This window comes from Eurosta solidaginis, chromosome 4, assembly GCF_040869045.1.
Source record: "Eurosta solidaginis isolate ZX-2024a chromosome 4, ASM4086904v1, whole genome shotgun sequence".
Taxonomy (NCBI): domain Eukaryota; kingdom Metazoa; phylum Arthropoda; class Insecta; order Diptera; family Tephritidae; genus Eurosta; species Eurosta solidaginis.
In genome coordinates this window covers 225204348-225225851 of record NC_090322.1, presented here as the reverse complement: position 1 = coordinate 225225851, position 21504 = coordinate 225204348, and the positions used below count along the sequence as shown (strand labels likewise).

The 21504-nt window shown below is 38.0% G+C and overlaps 1 protein-coding gene across 2 annotated transcripts in view; it reads left to right on the top strand.

Annotated features, from left to right (window-relative positions):
- The first annotated feature begins 802 nt into the window (after positions 1 to 802).
- The window catches only part of mgl (megalin), an 822751-nt gene continuing 802049 nt past the window's right edge, over positions 803 to 21504 (top strand). Inside the window, exon 1 of one of the 2 annotated variants that reach the window (XM_067784870.1) lies at positions 803 to 1300. The gene's annotated coding sequence lies outside the window, so the exon portion shown is untranslated. Of the gene's footprint in view, positions 1322 to 21504 lie in introns of both variants that reach the window. The other variant, XM_067784871.1, reaches the window with a different exon arrangement.

Below are 21504 nucleotides of genomic sequence, written 5' to 3'. Positions count from 1 at the left end.
CATCTGTCTTGCAGATTCCGTTCGGAGTCGGCATAAAACAAGAAGGTCCCGTCCCGCCAATTTGTAAGAAAAATGCCCATGATTCTCGTACAAAGACAGTATTTAAATTTTGGTTGCACCACTAGACTCCAGGAGAGGCGCGATAGGGCCTCGTTACAATCATTAATTTTACTATGTCGTTTTGAATTGCGGGTTTTCTACAGCTTTATGAAACCTTGGTACCTCAGAAATGTAACACAGAATAATAGCAGACCTATTACAAAACTTTATGCCACATATTATTTGCCGTATTTAGTTTATGCAAATGATCAAGATATTGCTTTAGGAAATATGTCCGTTGTGCGCCCATATTGTTCCGCTCCAAAATTCAAAATGAATCAAAAGGCAATTGCAATTGTATAAAGATAATAATATATAATATCCATAAATTTTCATAGCTATGAGTTTTTATTTTTGGAATAACGCTAAATAGAAATATTACGGAACCAAAGTAGATATGTGTACTAAGCGCGTGGCAAAGCCTCGCGCAACCATGACCAATTAATTATCTTTAAATTTACGTCTCTGCTCGGTACAACGCATCCACTATACGTTTACCTAAACTAACTTAAAAGCTAGCTATCTATCTATCTATATTGATATCAAAACATTTTCAATTCACAACACTGTGGTCAGAACAAGTTCGAAGTCCCCATGCAACATGCTCGAACGGCGAATTCGAAAGGTGGAAATGTGGGAAAATTAATTGGAGCCACATATGAATCTTAAAGGCAATGCTCAAATACAAGCAATAACCAAAGTCAGTAAAGCAATTACAGTCGCCGGAAAGCCGTAGAAGGTAACGGAATACAAAGCGGATGAATCGTGATAGATAAAGTGTGAATGTCGAACATAAACGGAAGCAAAACAAAACTTGTGTGACGTTATTTGGTGAAAAAGCGGTTTTATAGTGGAATTTAGTGCGTATCCAACTGTAGATTGGAATTTGTGAAAGAAAATTAAATAAAAAAGATGATAATCAGTGCATTGATTAAAAAATACACAGAAAAGTTAAGATAATAAAAGCGAAAGAAAAAAAGTACGCTGCGTTTGTGAGCGGTTGACAAAAAAGGAAGCGGAAAAGAAAGCGGACGCCAGAGAGCAGCGCTTTCGCCAGTTTTAAGTAAAATTCAAGAAAAAAAAAATTTATTTAAAAAAGTTCAGTGAATCACAAAACAAAATTTAAAATAAAGATGTTTGTGCAATAAACCAGAAATATAGGAAAACATTTCTATTTTTAAAACAAAAAGTGCGAATTAAAGTAAGTAGATTTTGTAATAACGTACGTGTGTGTGTTTGTAAATGGAAAAAAGTGGAAGATGATAAAATTAAATTGAAAGGCAAAATAGAAATCTATTTTGAAAGCGAAATTGAGCTCTTAAATAAATAAATCAGCTGATGCAAAAGGAAAAAAGGATGGAAAGTCAGATCTTTGTTTGGTTGTGAATTAAAAGGCGCGCTGCAGGATTATCTGTATTTTGAAGATAATGGCAAATGTTTGACTAAGAAGAAATGTACAACCAGGCAATCAGGTTTTAAAGGCTAGAGTGCTTTTTATATTTTCATGGTAAGTGTTTTCTTTTTTTAAATTTATGGATTTTTTGCATTCAAATAGTTCTAATATTAGCTTTCTGGATTGCAAGTGTATCACTAATTGAGTGTTCTTCTTGATACTTAAAAAAGTTACAATTGACAAGGAACGCCTTCAAATAATTTTAATTTTTTCTACAAACGGTGATCTACATGTTTTATGAAGATTCCGGATCTGCAAGCAGATGAGTTTTTGCTGAGTAGCTTTTCATATCAGAAATACAATGGGAAGGAGGTACGACCCCGCGCAGATTTTTTTTTTCAAATTGAAAAATTTTTTTCAAAAGATTTTGATGATGTGTCTTTCGGGCCTTGAACCCAACACCTTTGGAGTGGTAAGCGAAAACACCACCGCGGTGAGCTGTTAGGACAGCGCTCTAAAATTTTTCACGTCAGGCCTCCTTAAGTCGTCAAAACCTCAATTCATTGCGTGCCACAGATGATCATCTAGCAGAACACCCCAATAGGTACTTGAAACTCTTAATATGGGCGTTTTGAACGGCCCAATGCATCAGTTATACCACCACGGGTTCTGCTTCCAGCGATCAGTTTTAATCTAACTTCTCTACGGATACTTAATATACGAGGTAAATAAATAAATAAATAAATAAATAAATAATCCATACTGTGCTCTGAGAAGCCTAAGACCTGCGTAATGACTTTAGTTTCACTTGTGAGGAGATCATGTACAACAAAGAATTCCTCCCCCAAAGCTCTATTAACCCAACTCATCTTGCTTGAATTTCGACTTAAGCATTTGGGCAAGTTTGGCTGTTTTCTTATAAGTCACATCAGCTATCCCTGACTGGCAATAAGAGACGCCCATTGGAGCACCAAAGCAGATCAAGACTTCTGCCGCCTCTCTCTCTCAACTCAACGGATGTATCCTCCTTCCTCTGCTTCCAAATACGCTGATCGATTGTCGGAGTGTCTTCGTCCATTCGCATAACATGAACTAGTCATCGAAGCTTTTGAGCTTGAGTTCGTTGCACCATCTTCATGTCTGCATAAAGCTTATATAGGTCATCATTATTTTTTTCTTCCACACACCATCAATCTTATGGAGAGATTTTTTTTCCGAAAACTCCAAGGGTCATCTGTCCTTCACTCGACAGCATTCCTGATTCCGAGAAATGCATCAGCACAGATATGAAGAGTGATTTGTAGAGCGGGATTTTTGTTGGCCGAGAGGGGCCTTTCCTTTTCAATTGTTTCCTCAGTACAAACTAGCACTTGTTGACAAAAGTTAGTCGCCGTATGATTTCTGAGCTGACATTGTTTCGCTGTTAAGGCTGGTTCCGACATAGACGAAGTCCTTCACTGTCTTATTCCTTTTGCATCTTTGCAATCCAAAAAGGTAGAATTTACGGCGCATTTCTTAGGCCATTCTTACAGAGCTGGTGGTGTTTATCAATGTCATTTGGCATAGCCTAATTAGCTTTGTAAGGAAGTTAAAATCAAACAGAGTAGCGTACAATCAACTTATTTTCGTGCTGCCAAAAGCTGCTCTGATGTCGACCAAAAAATTACCCGTGTCGAATCTTTTATCGTGAGTCTTGCTCGATGGTACATTTATGAGATTCGAAGCCGCATTGATAAGGTTCTTTGGGCTTCAGTCTTTCGCACAGTATGCATAATTATTTTCGCGGTTTTAAGCAGGCTGAATCTCGCACTAAAATGGAGAGAGCAAAATTAAATTCTAATTTGGGTTTTACATAGACTTCGACTTAGTTAAGCAAACAAAAGTCCGTAAACCTGTGCTGGTTAGGCAAATTACATTGCTAACGTGGCACAATGGGTAGTGTGTTTGTCTTCAATAGCTTACTTTCCAGATTCGAGTGCCAGGGCAGGTAGTGTCAAAATACTAAAACTAGGTTACCTTCCGGCAATGATCGGCACAACCTGGGGCTGCATGTTTTTGCAGGAAGTCCCCAGAATTTGATGAAAATATTTCAGGAAGAAAACTACAGATTGGAGGAGAAGGTCGCCACTACCCTCTTGGGAAATATAAAGTGCCAAAATATGATTATGATGGGATGATCCGATATAGAAAGTTGTTTCAAAGGCACTTATGAATGACAAGAATTGATCTTCGTCACCTTACTGCGCTAGAAGATCATTTGACGAACGCATGTAATAACGAAACGTGCGTCTATTTGGGTTCAGCGTGCAGAAAAAAAATGGAGTTGACTGAAACTACTTGTATGGCTATGCTCAAGCCATGAAAATATAGATGGAAAAGACGAAGAGAAGGAAGAATCAGACGAAAAGGAAGAAAAAGAAAAGGGAGAAGAAGAAGAGAAACAGAAAGAAGAAGAGCACGAAGAGTATAAAAATGAGAAGAAGAAGAATTCGAAAAATATGAACATAAGGGAGAAGAAAAAGAAGAAGGTGAAGAAGAAGGAGAAGAAAGAGAGAAATAAGAAGTAGAAAAACGAGAAAAATGGAAGGGAAAGAACTATAAGGAGGAGAAAAAGGGTAAAAGTAAAAATAAGAAGACAGAGAAGAAAAATAAGAAGAAGAAAGGAAAAAGAAAAAAGATGAAGAATAAGAAGAATAAAAGGTAGAAGAGAAAGAAACGTAAAAAGAAAAAAAAAATAAAAAGAAAAAGAAAAATGTGAGTAGCAAAAGAAAATAGGTAGAAAAAAGAAAAACAGAAGAAGAGAAAGCACAATAAAAAGAAAACGACGAGTAAAAAGAAGAAGAAAGGGAAAGAGGAAATAAACAAATAAAAATAAAATAAGTGGAGAATAAAACAAGAAGGTTAAGAAGAAGAAGAAGAAAAAAAAGAAGAATGACGAAATGAAAAAACCCACATAAACTCATATCAAATGGGCAACACCAAAAATCTTATCCTTACTCCATGCTTTAAGAGTTTTGATATTTTCTATTAGTATAATAAAAAAATTTTATTTTTCAGTTTACGCATGAGGTGAAAGTTAAAACGGCACAAAAACTTTACGACCTTTAAAATTATAAAATTAATTTCTCATCGATGCTTTGCTTTGTACATATATTCAGGTTCTTAATGTACCTATACTCCATTTCTTAATTAGAAATTCTTGTTATTGTTTCTAATATCTGGGTTGATCTCCAGCTGTCTTTAAAAGCGTTCCACGCCTCATTGTCTTTAAAATTTCTTAATCAATTACGCGTCTACCTACTTTTCTTAAGTACCTACAACAATTAAGTTTTGTTTTACAATAGAAAATGAATATCGTGCAATGTCAGGGCCGATCTTCAAGCCATGAACCGCTTTGAACAAGCGGCATCATTTTGTATAATTTAAATTGTTTTTTTATTTCGATAGTAGCTGAAAAGCACAATAATGAACAAAAAACAAACAAACATCACTGGTCAAATATGTACATACTTACATATATACAGGTAAATACATATAAAGAACTAATAAGAGTATAAAGGTATGTATATACGTAAATTGTCTGCCCACAACGAGGACAATCCAACCAACCAGCCAACTTAAAAGCCATCAGCTAAAACTGCCATACATACTTAATCATAACAAGTTGCCGTCTTTTAGCCAACTCTACGTCGCCCCAACGCCGACTTGACTTGTTGTTGTCTAAAAACCTGTTTCGCTTTGTTGTTTGCATGTATTTTTATTTGAAGTATTTAGCTTCCAATGCGCCATGTACATACAAGTATTTGGTCTTTTTCAACGACTATCTCATTCCACCAAATCTTTCTTTTGTCTATTCACTTTATACATACATATGGGCACACACACACACATATTCATACCTCTATATATGACTTTCTTATTTTGCCACTGTCACCGACAAACGCTATGGCGCTGATAATCAACCAAAGATTTTTCTTTCAAATCTGTTGTCGCTGCTTGTTTTTTAGATTGAGGGAGGAAGAAACATGTAAGGTGTTTGTTTTTGTTGTTGGCTGTGTAAGTCGTGTGATTAGCAACAGGTTTTGCTTTTGCTATTAAGAATTTATGATAAAATTTAGAGAATAAGCGTTTTTTATCTGTGTTGTTGTTGTTGTGTTGCTTCTAATGAATTTTTATCTGTGTCATCGCTTTATTTGGATTTCTATTTTGCATTTGATTAAAGATGCGAGTTAGAGAGCTTAAAAGCTTTCGAAAGTTTTAAATTTGTTAACTGGCAAATTTGCTAGATTTTGCAAAAAATTTAAAGCAAGAAGATATTGTGAGGAATATTAGCATCACTAAGCTGCTACTACATAAATGCACAGCAACAATAATGCAACCACTCTTATCTATGTAGAAGGCGACGAAGAGATATCACACATACAAATATGTAGTCATCACCCGAAGTAGTTACTCACACATACACACGCATATGACAAACTACAAATATACATGTATATAGCTGGTAACCAAGCATGAAGTTCGCGAAATTACTAGACCTTAGGAGAAATGGGAGAACGAGGAAACCGAGAGTATAAATGCAGCGCAAGCTGAGTAATAACTGATCAGTTTTGATTTAAACACGCTACTGGTTGTGAAGTATAATTGTGAACTACTATTCCCAAAGTAATTTAAATAAAGACCAATTTGCAATACTGAGTATTGGAGTGATTTACTCAACAGTTTAGCGATTCGAACGTTAGCAGAAGGTTTCAAATAAGCGGAATTTACCAAAATTCGTTACAATATGATTTCGAAATCGAATGTGTTATTTATTGATGGTTAAACTGTTCTGCTCACGGAATGGGGGAATCCATAGTTATTGGTTTGTTGTGGGTGTGTTATCGACGAAATATAGACATAGTCGATTATTTATCGAAAAGTTATCGACAATTTATCAGAAAATTTTTAGATCCCGCTCTTTGAATACTACACTCAACTTGTCTTCAGCCAGAGTCTCTTACATATTGCGCTTAATTAAATGTTTCTGGTGTAAGCTCATCCATTTTGATCATTCGCGAAAATTTATTTCAATATTTTTGAGTATCCTTTTTTTCCTGCTCCAGAATTTTATCCAAAGATTAAACCAATTGCAATGCAGCAACGTGCAAAAGAAACGTGAGCAATCTTTGAAAGCAGATAAACTTTTTACGAATTACCAATTCGTTCGATTTGCTATCGAAAAGTTATTGTCATATTATAGTAGAGTTATCAACTACTTATCGAAAAAGTTATCGATATGTAATCAAAAAGTGATGGATATGCTATCATCATATCAATTTGTCGATTTGTTATTGAAGTGTTGCCGATATGTTATCGAAAATGTATCGATTTTTCAACGAAGAGTTGTCGATTTCCCGATAACTCGACTATAATTTTATTTTAGATAATAAGTCGATAGTAAAACAAAAACTTTTCAGTGGCGGTTGTTACTGATAAGATGATGACGAAGGTCTTCTGTTGTGAAATGACGGGCGCCCCTGTAACATCTTTTTGTTTTTATGTGTATAAACATATAAGTGATGCTAGTAAAAGCGTGTTGAAATAATAAGGTTTCTTTATTTTTTACATTAATAAAATAAGTTTGACCAATAACAGTGTTGTCCTTTAAGATACATCTACTGCTGCATGAACTGTTATCTTATCGTGTGGAACCCTGATTGCGAGATTAGTGCGAAAAGTATGGGCCTTTTGCTATCTGGTTAGGCTGTTGGCTTGTTCGTTATTATTCATCACTCTATGCCCCAGGATCTTATGGCACCCGAGGACACATGGGGAACTAGCCTCAACTGAAGATTCTGTCGCCTTTAATCTGAGAAGCCTCGTTGCAGGTTTATAATTGCATACAGGCTAATGGTAAAAACTTCAGTCTGAAAAATGTTCGAGAACTGTCCAATTGGTTTATTTACTTTTTGGTTCTGCGATTGAAGATCCCCAATTCCCTCTGGCGTCTTCAAGCTATTAGTGTACCATATGAGGGTGTGTTTCTGTAGAGCGCTTCGACTCAGGAAGTATTCCACGTGGTTGTGTCTTCTGGCACTATTTTAAACCGCTTTTCGAACATAAACAGCTTTTTGATGTTATTTACAGGATGCAGGATGATTAGGACCCGTTATTTAAACTCTTTTTTTATTTTGATACTGCAGTACTGAGCTTCTGCTTAAGCCCTCCTAGCGATTTCAACCCTCATGGGTCTTGCTGCCTATTCAGTAACAATATTTAGCGTCGTTAGCTAGGGTAGCACCTGCGCTGTCACCGTTGGGCATGTACGAACAAGCGTTGGAGGTATACTATGATTGGTATTAGGTTCAATTGGCCGTTCGAAGAGGGCCGTACATAGACTAAATGAGTGCATGGCTAATTATGGATCAAACTATCATGGTGTATATCCATTGCAGGATCTTGGGTTACCTTCCAGAAGTTTCCTGCAATGGATCTGCATATAATTATCGCGTTGTGGATTTTGATCTGGTGTTGTTGTCGTCTTTCCTCCATAGTAGATTGGAGGTAAAAGTGACTTCCAGAGACTTCACTTCGGTCATATTTGCCAGTAGTACTTCATCAATTAGGCGTGGACAAAAGTGCGGTACTGCAAAATTTCTTAGATCATATCTCTGCGAAGAGAGGACTTAAAACTCACGATGGGCATACGAACTGAACACTGCCTTCTGGTGTCACGTGCTTATAAGATAGGCCTCGTGAGTAACAGCAGATGTAGAAAGTGCGAGTAGAAGGAAGAAACGATAGAGCACGTTCTGTGTTCGTGTCCTGCACTCGCCAGGTCAAGGCTTCAGCTATTAGGGGCGGCGAGATGCCAGATCTTGAGGTAGCAATTAGGCTAGGTCCTAGAAAAAAACTTCTAGTATTTGCCAAGAGAACGGAGTTATTCCACAATATAAGTCCTGGCACCTGACTGGGGTTCTTACGCTTGGTCGTCAAACAAATTCTGGTAACACCATGGACACATTCAGTCATGTGATGTCTTATTGCCCCGACAGTTCAACATAACCTAACCACAATTAAGTACGATTTGTCTCAGACTCCTCCTCGCCCCGATAATGCAATAATTCTCGTCATTACTTTCTGTTAGATTAAATTTCTAGAACAAATTTGTATTGCTCATGTTTTGGTGCCCCTGGTGCCCATGTTGACCACATAGAAAATACGTCTGGGTCGTACCTGCATTGTTCGCTATAGTAGTTGTGAAGCTAATACTGAATCGAAAGCCACACAAAAAACAACCTACCTCAAAAAATTAGAGGGGGTATGCAGACTATCAATGCTTAGCATATCGGGAGCCCTGAAAACAACCCCGACAGCTGCACTGTATCTCATTCTGCACATTCCACCTGTAGACCTGGTAGCAAAGAACATAACGTTAACAACGGCAACCAGGCTCGGTGCCTCGGGGCAGCTTGAGCGCCGACCATACGGCCATAGTAGTATATCGTCATCAATCACAAGACGAACAGACTACCAGATTCCCTATCTGCGCTTCGAGGGTGATCTTAAGGCCACAATAGAGGTGGACGGTTGGCGCAAGGATGCTCAAATGGCGACGAGGCCATACATGTGTACACAGATGGTTCAAGGGTAGTGGAAGGAGTAGGGTCTGCGGTATACTGTGCTGATCGGGAAATAAACAGATCCTACAGGCTGCCGGATTACTGCAGCGTTTTCCAAGCGGAAATAGTAGCCGTAACCGAAGCAGTAGAAACTCTGGAAGAAAATAGCCCAACCTGCAATCGTGTTGACTTTTATATTGACAGTCAACCAGCAATTAAGGGAATAATCTTGCATAGCACAGCATCTAAATGCGTGTTAGAGTGTAAGCAGTCTCTGAAGAAGCATACATCTATATGGATCCCAGGGCATATGGTAATAGACGGGAATGAAAAAGCGGATGAACTAGCTAAAAAGAGCGCATCCCTTGAAGCTTGCTCCGTAGACGTCCCAATTAGAATGGGCGAGATTAGGCGAAGGCAAGAGGTGCACATGATCGACCAAGCGGGAAAGGCGCGGGGCTGTAAAGTGTCGAAGATTATGTGTAGGTCTTACAACCTTAGACTTACAAAGTTGCTTCTATCATTAAAAAGAGAGGACTGTAGACTCATGGCGGGTATTCTGACTGGACACTGCCTTCTGGCGTCACATGCCTTTAAATTAGGCTTGGTCAGTGAAAGCATATGTAGGAAGTACGGGTTGGCGGAGGAAACCATCGAGAACGTTCTGTGCTCGTGCCCTGCACTTGCCAGGCTAAGACTCCAGCTATTAGGAGCGATACAGCTGTAAGTTATATATTTATGTAGGTAATATGATAATCGTTCAAATCTTCTAGAAACAATATTCAGCTCTGAGTTTCACATTACAATCTTCCAACACCACCTACTTATCCAATTTTCGTCGCAATCAATAAAAGACGCATCAGCTTTCTAGAAAAACACAAAGACTGACTAACGCACTGAAAGGATTGACGAGCTTACTGACTTGCTAACCCAACGCGCTGATGACGAGCTCCATAAGTGAAGTTAAGTAAAGATTTTGAACTTTTTGATAAGCTGTTATTTGCTTTTTAGCGAACGAATCACAAACGAAGCGAATGGCGTATGACTTGCGCTAAATTTCTTTTAGGAATTCACTGAAAAATAGTTTTCCCAAAATTTTAGAGCTTTAATTAGTATTTACTTGTCTACTTATTCTTGAGCATTTCATGCTGTTGTTGTTGTTGCTAAAAGCACATAATTTCGTTTTGGGTGAAGCATCAGCAAATATGCAAAAGACGCGTTAAAAAGATTTTGGACAGATTTCGCACATAATTTTTAGTTAAAGATAACGAGTGTGCAAAAAAGGACGTAAAATAAAACCAAAAACGTTAAAGTGAGTAGTGTGAAAATTGCATAAGTAGGTACTTGAAAGCAGGGCTGTAAACCAGTTTTGAACCGAACAGCAACTTTTTTTTCAAAATTTAAGGTTAGTCGGAGTTTCAAAAGAATTGTGAGGGGAAATACAGCTATAGGATATCAAATTTAAATATCAAACTCAAGATGAAGTTCAACCTACCCAAAGCTCATTACCAAAGAATGGTGTAACTACATGATAGTAGCTGAGCCTACTAGAGTTACATTCAACTACATATGAGGCCAACTGCTTATTTTACAAAGTGTTTCGGCAGCTGCCCATTGGTGGAAGTCGCTGATTTGAACAGCATAAATGGCAAATGTGATAGCAATAAAAAGTAACAGTGATGTATACAGATAAGATAAGATTGACATCAACCATAGCGGAAATATACAAGATGACACCAGGGTGATGTATATAATTTTCCGGATTAATATCAAAATCGTACTGCGTCAGAAATTGAAATGTCGAATCAGATGGAAAAAAGTTGATTTATGGCTATCGCTCGTATGGTTCCGCCATGCATCAACCTTGGATAAGACTTCCGGAGCTCCGAAGAATCCAAGACGGAGCTACTTAGCCTTGTCCTACCAAAAGCTGAACAATTGAGCACGAAGCTAATAAGTGCTTCTTTATATAGACAATGAGATTTTCAGGAAAAAACGTCACTGTGTAACTGCGACTTCTCAGTCACAGTGATTTTAGTCCATGACTTTGAATGTACATTAAAAACATAGCAATGTGATCTAAATCGCTGTTCATACATATGTTTACCAATACTCGCAATCACGTATCCAACCACAGCTTTTACCACAGGAGCTTCGAAAATATGAAACAATGAAACTGTGACTTATTCTGTGATTTTTAAAAACGTTATATTTAATTGCGATTATTGGTAATTGTGACGGCTAACGAAATTGTGATGCTGTTGCAGTAAGTTATGGCCATTTGTATGTAGCGGTCACAGTGACTCAACGTGATTTTTAGTCGTTGTGAAGAATTTACATGTGCACGCATATTTAATAAACTATACTACTTTCGGCTAAGTGGAAATTTAACAAGTAAGCACAAGTAAGAATATCGTTTTATATGTTTTTCATCATGCCTGTCCTGATGCATGGCTTGAAATTTTGGAACGGGTCGAAAGATATAGATTAAAGTTCTTCAGAAAACGTATGATCTTCCTTTTATGTCGAGGCCTCGTCGGCTAGGCAAAGTTATGGAAATATTTAAAAAAACCGCCGACTCAGAAAGTACCATCACTGACACCCAAACTTGCAACAGAGAAAAAAGAGCGCCGGTTATCCTGAAGCAGGAATGGTGATTGGATGAAATCACAGACGATTAGGAGAGATATAATATAGGAATAAACACAATGAGCTTAGATAAGCGGCTCCTAACTCTCTTACCAAAAGAGTGACGGCAGTCTATCTAGCTCATCTTTAGTCTCTGCGACCTCCGCTAAAAGACATTTTAAAATGCACGGGAAGTTTGAATTTGAGGCTAAGTTCAAATTCGCTACAGAAGCTCTCCACCATCCCTAATCCATCTTACATGGGATAAAGTCGAAGCTGATGAAAATTCCAAAAGACGTCAACAAATATCACGCGATACATTCCAAGGGATCCACTGGTTAGCTTCATATATGTCCACTTCAACCTCTAAGCTTGTATGCTTCTAGTGTCCATTGAGTTTTATTAGACCCATAGAAGAGTGTCGGATATATATAATAAGAGAAGATCTATCATAGTCGTAAGTTTATCAATCAGCTAAGACGTGTGAACTCTTTCCTCAAAAGTCCTTCATTGGAGTAATAAACGGAAAATTGGCTTTCGCTTGGCTAAGTGAGCGTGCATTTTTGGAAAATTTTTGAAAATCATTTTGATTTTAGTTATATTGCCACTTGAGCGGAAGACTTTCATTCAATTGCGCCACTAGTAAAATCTCGATATTTTTAGCTCTATACTAACGGAATATTCAGTATCCAAGGCGGTCTGGTGGGATATATTTTCTAGTTAAAAGAACGAGCTCCGTTTTGCAGCAATGACTCTACCAACCACATAATATTCGTGCAGGGCATCCAGAAATTTTCGATGACCAAAATTGGCAAGCCATTTTAGTAGGGAAACTTTTTGGCAGATCTATCTTTTAAGTTCACAAGAAACCAATAAACTAGTTTACGACAACAATTAAGAGTGAAGGAGAATGAACTCCCCAAAGTCATCTCTTTACGAACTATTTTCCGAAAAGCGGTCAATCGCTGGCCCTACGGTTTTGTGAACCAATTCAGCCACTGCCTTATTTCGGATTCGACCTAGGTTCTTTGAAGAGCTTCATGCAAAGCACTTTCATACTTGCCACCGATGTTCCGAAAGACACAAAAAGTGAGTTCCATTTGTTTTATAATCGTGTGAAGGGCCGTAATTTTTGCTGAACCTTTGGCAATATACTCGTGCATGCTGGGTTCGGATGAGGAGCCCAGAAAACACCTCTACCCATGGTACCATAGGTAGCTCGAACCACTAAACTGAACCTCGACGGGTTTCGTAGCAGTTTGCAGACCTGCTTAAGTGCACTATAAAATATTTACGAAGTGTTTTAGTTGTTGGAAAAGTATTGCATTTGAGACGTGAGTACTTCAAGCTTTTTGAATGACATGGTGCAATGCAACAAGGCTACCAACAACAGAAACAACAACAACATGCATAGATTACCACAGTTTAGTTTAGCAGTAAACAAGATGGCAACCAAGCGTTAGCCAACATTTTCACAAACAAAAAAATTAAAAAACTAAAATAAAAGCAAATAAAACAAAACCCTGGTAAAAGCAGCATTTAGAGTTTGCTCATTTGAATGCCGACAACCGCTGACATAATTTATGTTGCTGGCAACATTTGTACATTAATACACAAAATATTGCTAGCAATTGAGAAATGCGCTTGAAAAAGTTTTTATGAAACAACTCGAGACGTGGAGTGGATGCAGAGATGTGTTTAACGGATTACATTTACAGTCATTGAAAAGTTAGTGTCTTGGTCTGCTAGGTTTATATATCTAGGTACATATCTACTTATGTCCATAAGTATGCAATTAGACAGAAACTTTTAAGACAGCAGACGTTCAGTAATTGTGAACGGGGTTTTCATTGAGATTTTATTTTTTCATTCGCTGTCGTTTAGAAGTCCAGACAAAGGATATTCTAATTGTCTAGTGGGCGCTAACATGCATAGAAGAACCTTGCGGCGTTCAGTCACTACTTCTTTATGATAACGGAAAACAGCAACGGAAGCTAAATGGGATTTACTTGATCAACAGAGCTGGTAGTAACCCGCGTTGTAGCGTGCCCCTGTTCACTGATTTTGTGGCGCCAAATATGCATTTTGGCGTAGTTACCTTCCTGAAACTCAACATGCCACCGATCCAACTCATTAAGCCGAGATACTCCTATCTTATGGTTTTTGAAAGTTGGCACAGTCCTCGACATTTCATGCTCTCAACTCAAGGCAATATCAATTAGTTAATGTAAGCTCAATAAATGGAAATTATAACTAACAATAACCTTTGTTTGATATTTGCAACCTACTTTGAAGTATATAATCAAATTAGAACTCACATCTATAGGTTGCATCGTCATCCTTCATGAGCTGTGGTACGTATTCGTATTTGCGGATTACTTCACTTACCAGTCTTTTGAACTATTCTGATGGAGTACTCATGCTGTGAGCCATATAATAGAATGATAGCTACTACCTTACACTTATATATAGTGTAGGTATTTCCTGACTATGACAGTAGCTCACACACCACTTTTCGGTTCTAGCAGTAAACGCCGAAATGGTATGCGTTGAGCCCAGACAACTTTCCTCCCGATGACTGACATGATACTAAGATCAGCGCCACGTCAAACTCTTCTAAAGGACTAGGAGCAGCTTGCTCATTGCTATCTTCCTATTCTTGCTCTCTTGATTTATGGCCATCGAGGTCCTTCCTTACCTCGCTCGCTTGCTGCGTTTATGTTTCCTGTCCTTGAGTACTATTTTTATGAGACGCATATAAATGTTGCCTAGGCCTAAGACATATTCATGAACTCCTCTTAGTAGCTATAGCTTACGTCACCATTGTCTACAACGGAATCTCATGTTGTCCAAGTGAGCTTTCCTTGCCAGAGTGGCGACCACTCAATCAAAAAAAGAATGTAAGGCGCGATAACCTCCGGATAGATTTTAGGCCGAGCTTCTCTTGAATCGTGTTCCTTTTAATTTTTTCTAAAAATTGGCTGGAGCCAAACGGCATCTACAGATGAGTTTTCACTGAGAAGCTTTTCATTGCAGAAACATACTCAGAGTGATTGCCAAATCAATGCCGAGGGACGACACCGCTGAGAAAAACTTTCTTTTGATTAAAAAAATTTGTTTGTAAGATTTTGATGTTGCTTTGCCCGGCGTGTGTACCCAATATCTACGGTATGGTAGGCGAAGTACGCTACCGCCACAGCACGGCGGCGGCAAACTCAATCAAGTCTATCGTAATTTGCCTAAAAATTCCGAGCAAATCCTCTTCCTCTTTATACCAGTGGCACTAACGAATATTTCTAGCGGCTTCCTAGTGCTGGACAATTATTAATGCCGCCCAGTACTGTCGGATGAGTCTCTTATTCTCTCCGTTTCGTGCCCTTCTCTATTCGGACTCGCTTGTCGCTACCTCACGAGGCACATGGACTTTCCATAACCTTAAGTCTCCAAGTTCAATGCATCGCAACGCATCGTGATCTGTATTATAACATGCTATGTGAATCATTTTGGTCGTACCTTCACCTATCCGACAAGGTGGGTCAGCGGTCCAATTTATCAAATATGAGGTTAAGGCATCGGTACACGCGGTTGGTGTCGGGAAGGCCTGCATGAAATACAGCCGAATATATTTTCTGGCTGCAAATCATCCAATAGGTACCTGCCCCATATCGATATGGATTGCAGAATCTAGCAGTTATTCATCACCCACAACCCGCTGCCCTTCTATAAGGTTATGGCGGAACCATGCAAAGGTGACCGCCGAAAATCACTTGATTGGTACTTTTGTAATACGATTTCACACTTCAACTTCCTGCGCAGTACGATTTTGACATTAGTCCATCTTTTTGCAACCACAAAATACATGGAATTTTTATTTATGTTTCTATATACATATGTCATCGTGCTGCCACCTTGTATGGTTCCGCCATGTATAAGATGAAACGGGGAAGATGCAAGCCTCTCAGTAGAGGGGGCCACCTATTGAAAATTAAAATTAAATAAATAAGATATTCCAATGTGGGTAAAAGAGAAATATGACTTGTGTTGTATATAAGAAGAAAATTTAGGTGGTGCTGCCACCTGATCATAGTTATAGGCAGCGGCCGGCACCACTACATTTACACAGTTACCAAATTGAGAATGTGTTAGTAAACACGAACGCATAGCGAGTACGAAAGTCAATTATTTATTTAGTTTGATTTCAATGCTTGGACGGTGAGTATGTGTCACACGCATTCTTTGCTACTCTGTTTTAAGCGCGCGTGCGACACTTCCTTACTGTTGCACTATCGAAATCAAACTAAAAGAGCTTGATTTCGACGAAGTGACCATTGTGCTCTCACTTATCCTATACATATATGGTCGCTTAGCAGGTGCTAAGCTCACGCCCACCCCGGGTTATAGGCAATATTACATATTGTAACGAATTTAGTGCAATTCCGCTTATGCGCCACCTTCTACTAACGTTCGTATCGCTAAACTATTGAATAAATAACTCCAATATTCAATAATGCAAAATGGTCTTTATTAGACTACTTTGAAAGTACAATAACACTTATACTTCGCAACCAATAGCGTGCTTAAATATCAAACTGACTCTGCTTACTCAGCTTTTGCTCCTTTTATACTCTCTGCTGTGTCGTTCGCATACTTCTAGGCGTTTCTTCTTCTAGAATTTACTACTTGTTTACCAGCTATAAACTCACCAGCTATAAACTACAAATGCATGTTTATAGCTTCTCGCATAGCTATATGCGCGTGTATATTTGAGTGATACTTCCACCGGTGATTGCATACTTTTGTGAGTATCTCAGGTATATGCATGTGTTTGTGCATATCTCTCCGCTTCTTGTATGTAGATATGTGTAGACATAATTATTGATTTGTTTATGTAGATACAAGTGACTGCTTGGTATCGGCTTAGAGATGATAGTATGCCTTAGTGTTACTAATATTCGTCACAATATATTTATTTTTTCGTATATCGGTAACTATCTCGAAAGCAGCTCAATGTATTAGGGAAATGTTTTACATAAAGACTAGCAGACCTAGCAGACGTTGTTCTGCCCTAAATTTGGCATATCTGCATTTTTTAATAAGCTTTTTTCTAACTCTGCCCTACACCACCCCTCTGCACTTTTTCCTGATCCTTTTATTCACTAATCCTTCCGTCTTTTTCGCTTCATCTATCTCCATATTCGTCTCATTCTATTTCTTTCTCAGTATCCTTCTACTTCGCTCTTTTCTCTTCTCTCACCTTCTTCTCATTCTTCTTCATCCCTTATTGCCTGTCCCAGAGGGTGGTATGTATTTTGTTCCAGTCCCAGTCCCGGTCCCACTCCGAGTCTCAGTCCCGGTCCTAGTTCTAATCCCAGTTCCAGTCCGTCTCTGGTTAACTTCCCGGAAAAAAGGATCGTAAATACTAATATAGGCAAATTTATATACCAAATTTTAAATTTTGAATTTTTTCTAAAAAAAAAATCATACCTCAAGAATGGCTAAACCGATTTGGTATTTCAAAATCAACAAACCATCATCTCTCCTTCCTGTATCTTTCCTAAAAATTTCATGGCAATCTTTCTATCCGTTCTCGAGTTATAGACTGACAATCAAAATGTACACTACTTTTTATATATGTAGACGGGATACTACAGTTTTCTATTAAAGTGTTCCCAGTCAGAATATTTTGCCTGCCACCTATTTGAAATTTGTAAAAAAATTACGGTTAATGCCAATATTTTTATGAAATGAAATACGGTTTTGGCAAAATTCAAACCAAATTGCTTTCATTATTTTTATTTAGTAAGATCATATCCCTAACTGTCTCAAAACAGCTCGATTGTTCCATGCCTTGTACTCTTAACTAGGTTTTGCCCTTCAAAAGCATTTTAGAAGGTTGCCACCTATTTAAAAGAAAGATACTTCGTCCTCTCGCCTTTTTAAGTATTTCCAAGCACATAAATGAAAAGGAGGAAGCTAGAGGAGAACAGACCAGATAATCAAAAACAAAAAAATCCATTTTTGGTTCAAATGACTCAAAGTGGTAACAGTGGTGTTATACCCGCGATTAAATATGCACATAAAAAGAGTAGTGTAAATACTTCCTTGCTATCAACGCAGCAATACCAACTTTCCATAATTTAGAAATCAACATTAGCTCTTGTAGCTTCTCCTCTAAAGCTAAGCTCGAAGAGTTGGAATAGCACTTTTTCGCTCAGCTAACAACTCGTTTTTCAACTATCCCTCCATAAACCCGGCATTTGATTGTGACTGATTTCAGCTGCGTCTCGTTTTTTACTTTTACGTCTGCGCTCTTCACATACAGTGAATAATTTACCTGATTTTTGATTGTTGTTGTTGGTATATCAATAGCGCACCTTTCCTAAGCCCCATCACAGCCGTCAGCTTTGTCCCACAACCACTATTCAAATACGACGTAGCTAAGTTGGCATTTAAATTCTAGTCAGCAGCTTTTTTTTCGTTTCTTATAGCACGCACTCTATGAACGCTTCACCGCGACTTGAATATTTCTTCCATTTTATGTTTTTTTTTATACTCTGCTGAGCAGAGCTCACAGCGTATATTAACATTGATTGGATAACGGTTGGTTGTACAGGTATAAAAGAATTGAGATAGATATAGACTTCCATATATCGAAATCATCAGTATCGAAAAAAAATTTGATTGAGCCATGTCCGTCCGTCCGTCCGTCTGTCCGTTAACACGATAACTTGAGTAAATTTTCAGGTATCTTGATGAAGTTTGGTATGTAAATTCCTGGGCACTCATCTCAGATCGCTATTTAAATTGAACGTTATCGGACTATAACCACGCCCACTTTTTCGATATCGAAAATTTCGCAAAACCGAAAAAGTGCGATAACCCATTACCAAAGACGGATAATGCGATGAAACTTGGTAGGTGAGTTGAATTTATGACGAAGAATAGAAAATTAGTAAAATTTTGGACAATGGGCGTGGCACCGCCCACTTTTAAAAGGAGGTAATTTAAAAGTTTTGTAAGCTGTAATTTGACAGTCGTTGAAGATATCATGATAAAATTTGGCAGGAACGTTACTGCTATTACTGTATGCGTGCTGAAGAAAAATCGGATGAAAAACACGCCCACTTTAAAAAAAAAAATTTTTTTAAAAGTCAAATTTTAACAAAAACTGAATACCTTTACAGTATATAAGTAAATTATATCAGCATTCAACTCCAGTAATGAAATGGTGCAACAACATACAAAAATAAAAGAAAAGTGGCCCCGCCCTTTTTCATTTAATTTGTATAGAATACTTTTAATGCCATAAGTCGAACAAAGATTTACCAATCCTTGTGAAATTTGGTAGAGGCATAGATTCTATGACGATAACTGTTTTCTGTGAAAAACGGCGAAATCGGTTGAAGTCACGCCCAGTTTTCATACACAGTCGACCGTCTGTCCCTCCGCTCGGCCGTTAACATGATAGCTTGAGCAAAAATCTTCATATCTTTACTAAACTTAGTTCGCGTACTTATCTGAACTCACTTTATCTTAGCATTAAAAATGGGTAAAATCCGACTATGACCACTCCCTTTTAAAATACTCATTACCACCTTTCATTTGATACCCATATCGTACAAACACATTATAGAGTCACCCCTGGTCCACCTTTATAACGATATCTCGAAAAGGCGTCCACTTGTAGAACTAAGGCCCACTCCCTTTTAAAATACTCATTAGTACCTCTCATTTGATACCCATATCGTACAAACACATTCTAGAGTCACCCCTGGGCCTCCTTTATGTCGATATCTCGAAAACGCGTCCACCTATAGAACTAAGGTCCACTCCCTTTTAAATAATCATTAACTCCTTTCATTTGATACCCATATCGTACAAACGCGTTCTAGAATCACCTCTGGTCCACCTTTATGGCGATATCTCGAAAAGGCGCCCACCCATAGAACTAAGGCTCACTCTCTTTTAAAATACTCTTTAATACCTTCCCTTTGATACCCATGTCGTACAAACACATTCCAGGGTTACCCTAGGTTCATTTTCCTACATGGTGATTTTCCCTTACTTTGTCTCCAAAGCTCTCAGCTGAGTATGTAATATTCGGTTACACCCGAACTTAGCCTTCCTTACTTGCTAATTCTGTTCTTTTCTTTGTTTGCTTATGATAGTTTTTTTTTTTCGTTTTACTCAATATTAAATCACAGCGCATAAATTACCTTTTCATAAATCCACCTTTGTATGTATGCTTGTATGTATGGGTAACGCCTTTAAGTGAGCTTGTGGTTAATTTTGCAGCATTGGCGACTTTTAACGTGACCCTCATTCTTTTTTACGACGTTTTGATTCTGTTTTTTTGCTTATCATTTGTTGTTGGTTTTTTCTCCATTTGGGTTCCGTATACATAATTTAAAAATATTTTTATGGGGCACGCTATTTTTACTTGAATTTTAATTATGATTTAATAGAAATTAGTTTTGTTGTTGTGGTTGGGTAAGCTTGTGTGGTGAAGCGAAGCAGATAGCGTATGAAGATGAAAGGTCTCCTCCTGACAAAGTAGGCAGTGGTCGTTTTAGTATAAAGAAAAATCGACAAGAGGGCAGAGGTTCTAAATATGTAGGTTTGCTTTTTTGTCATGACCAAAAGGTATGCGTTTCAGATAAATCAAGACTGAATGACAAAAAAAAAATATTGGAAACAAGGATAAGTTCGAGACAGTGAAATGAATCAAGGGAAAGGGGCGTGGGGGTGCCATGGCCCTTACGAAAAACCAATTTTTATAATTATCTTTTAACTGTTTTTTTTTTTTTAATCAATCATGCCAGAACAGCTCGACAGATATTTTGATGAAATTTTAATAAATGGTGGTGGACATCCCACGACTCTCATAAAGAAGTTACCTTATACGCCCCCAACAGTGTTCTTACATCACTATAAATCTGAGTATTTTTGGCATAGATCAATGACGGAGCGTACTCCGCCTACCAAACCTAGCGTCCTTGGCTCAACTCCCGGGCAAAGTATAAAAATTTAGAAAGATGTTTTTTCAATTAGAAAAACATTTTTCTAAATCAGGGTCGCCCCTCGGAAGTGATTTGGAAAACATTCCGAATGTTCTCAGTGAAAATTCATCTGCCTCGCAGATGCCGTTCAGAGTCGGCATAAAACATGTAAGTCCCGTACCGACAATTTGTGTGGACAATTAAAAGGAGCACGACGCATGTTCGAAGAGAAGCTGGGTCAAATCTCTTCGGGGGTACATCGTGCCACATATAGATTTTATTTAAACCAAACGGATTAAAGCCAAGTCAGTTTTGGAAAAGTATGAAGCGCGCTCGAGACTTTTCGGTAACAGGTTCGGCAATGTTTTCGGGATAGTTCTGAATAGTTTCGATAATATTTTATATCGTTTGAAAACAATCAGTGGATTATCTCTTGTCTATAACAAGATCTATTTTAGGGATCATTTTAGAACTATTTTCAAACGGCTACGGAATACTCTCGGTATTTTTTCTTTGATTATCTCCGCGCCATTTCGAGCTGTTTTCAAAATTGTTTCAGGGCTTTTTTCGTACTATTTCCGGTATTGCGTTCGGGATGATTTCGAAGGATTTCCAGATTGTTTTAAAGTCATGTCGGGACTATTTTATTGTTGATCTTCGAAATATTGCGGAATTATTCCGAGATTGGGTCGGGATCATCTGAGGATGATTTTGGTGTAAACTGAGACTATTTCGGAATAGTTCGGAGTAGATTATTTCGAAATCATTCCGCAACTCGTTT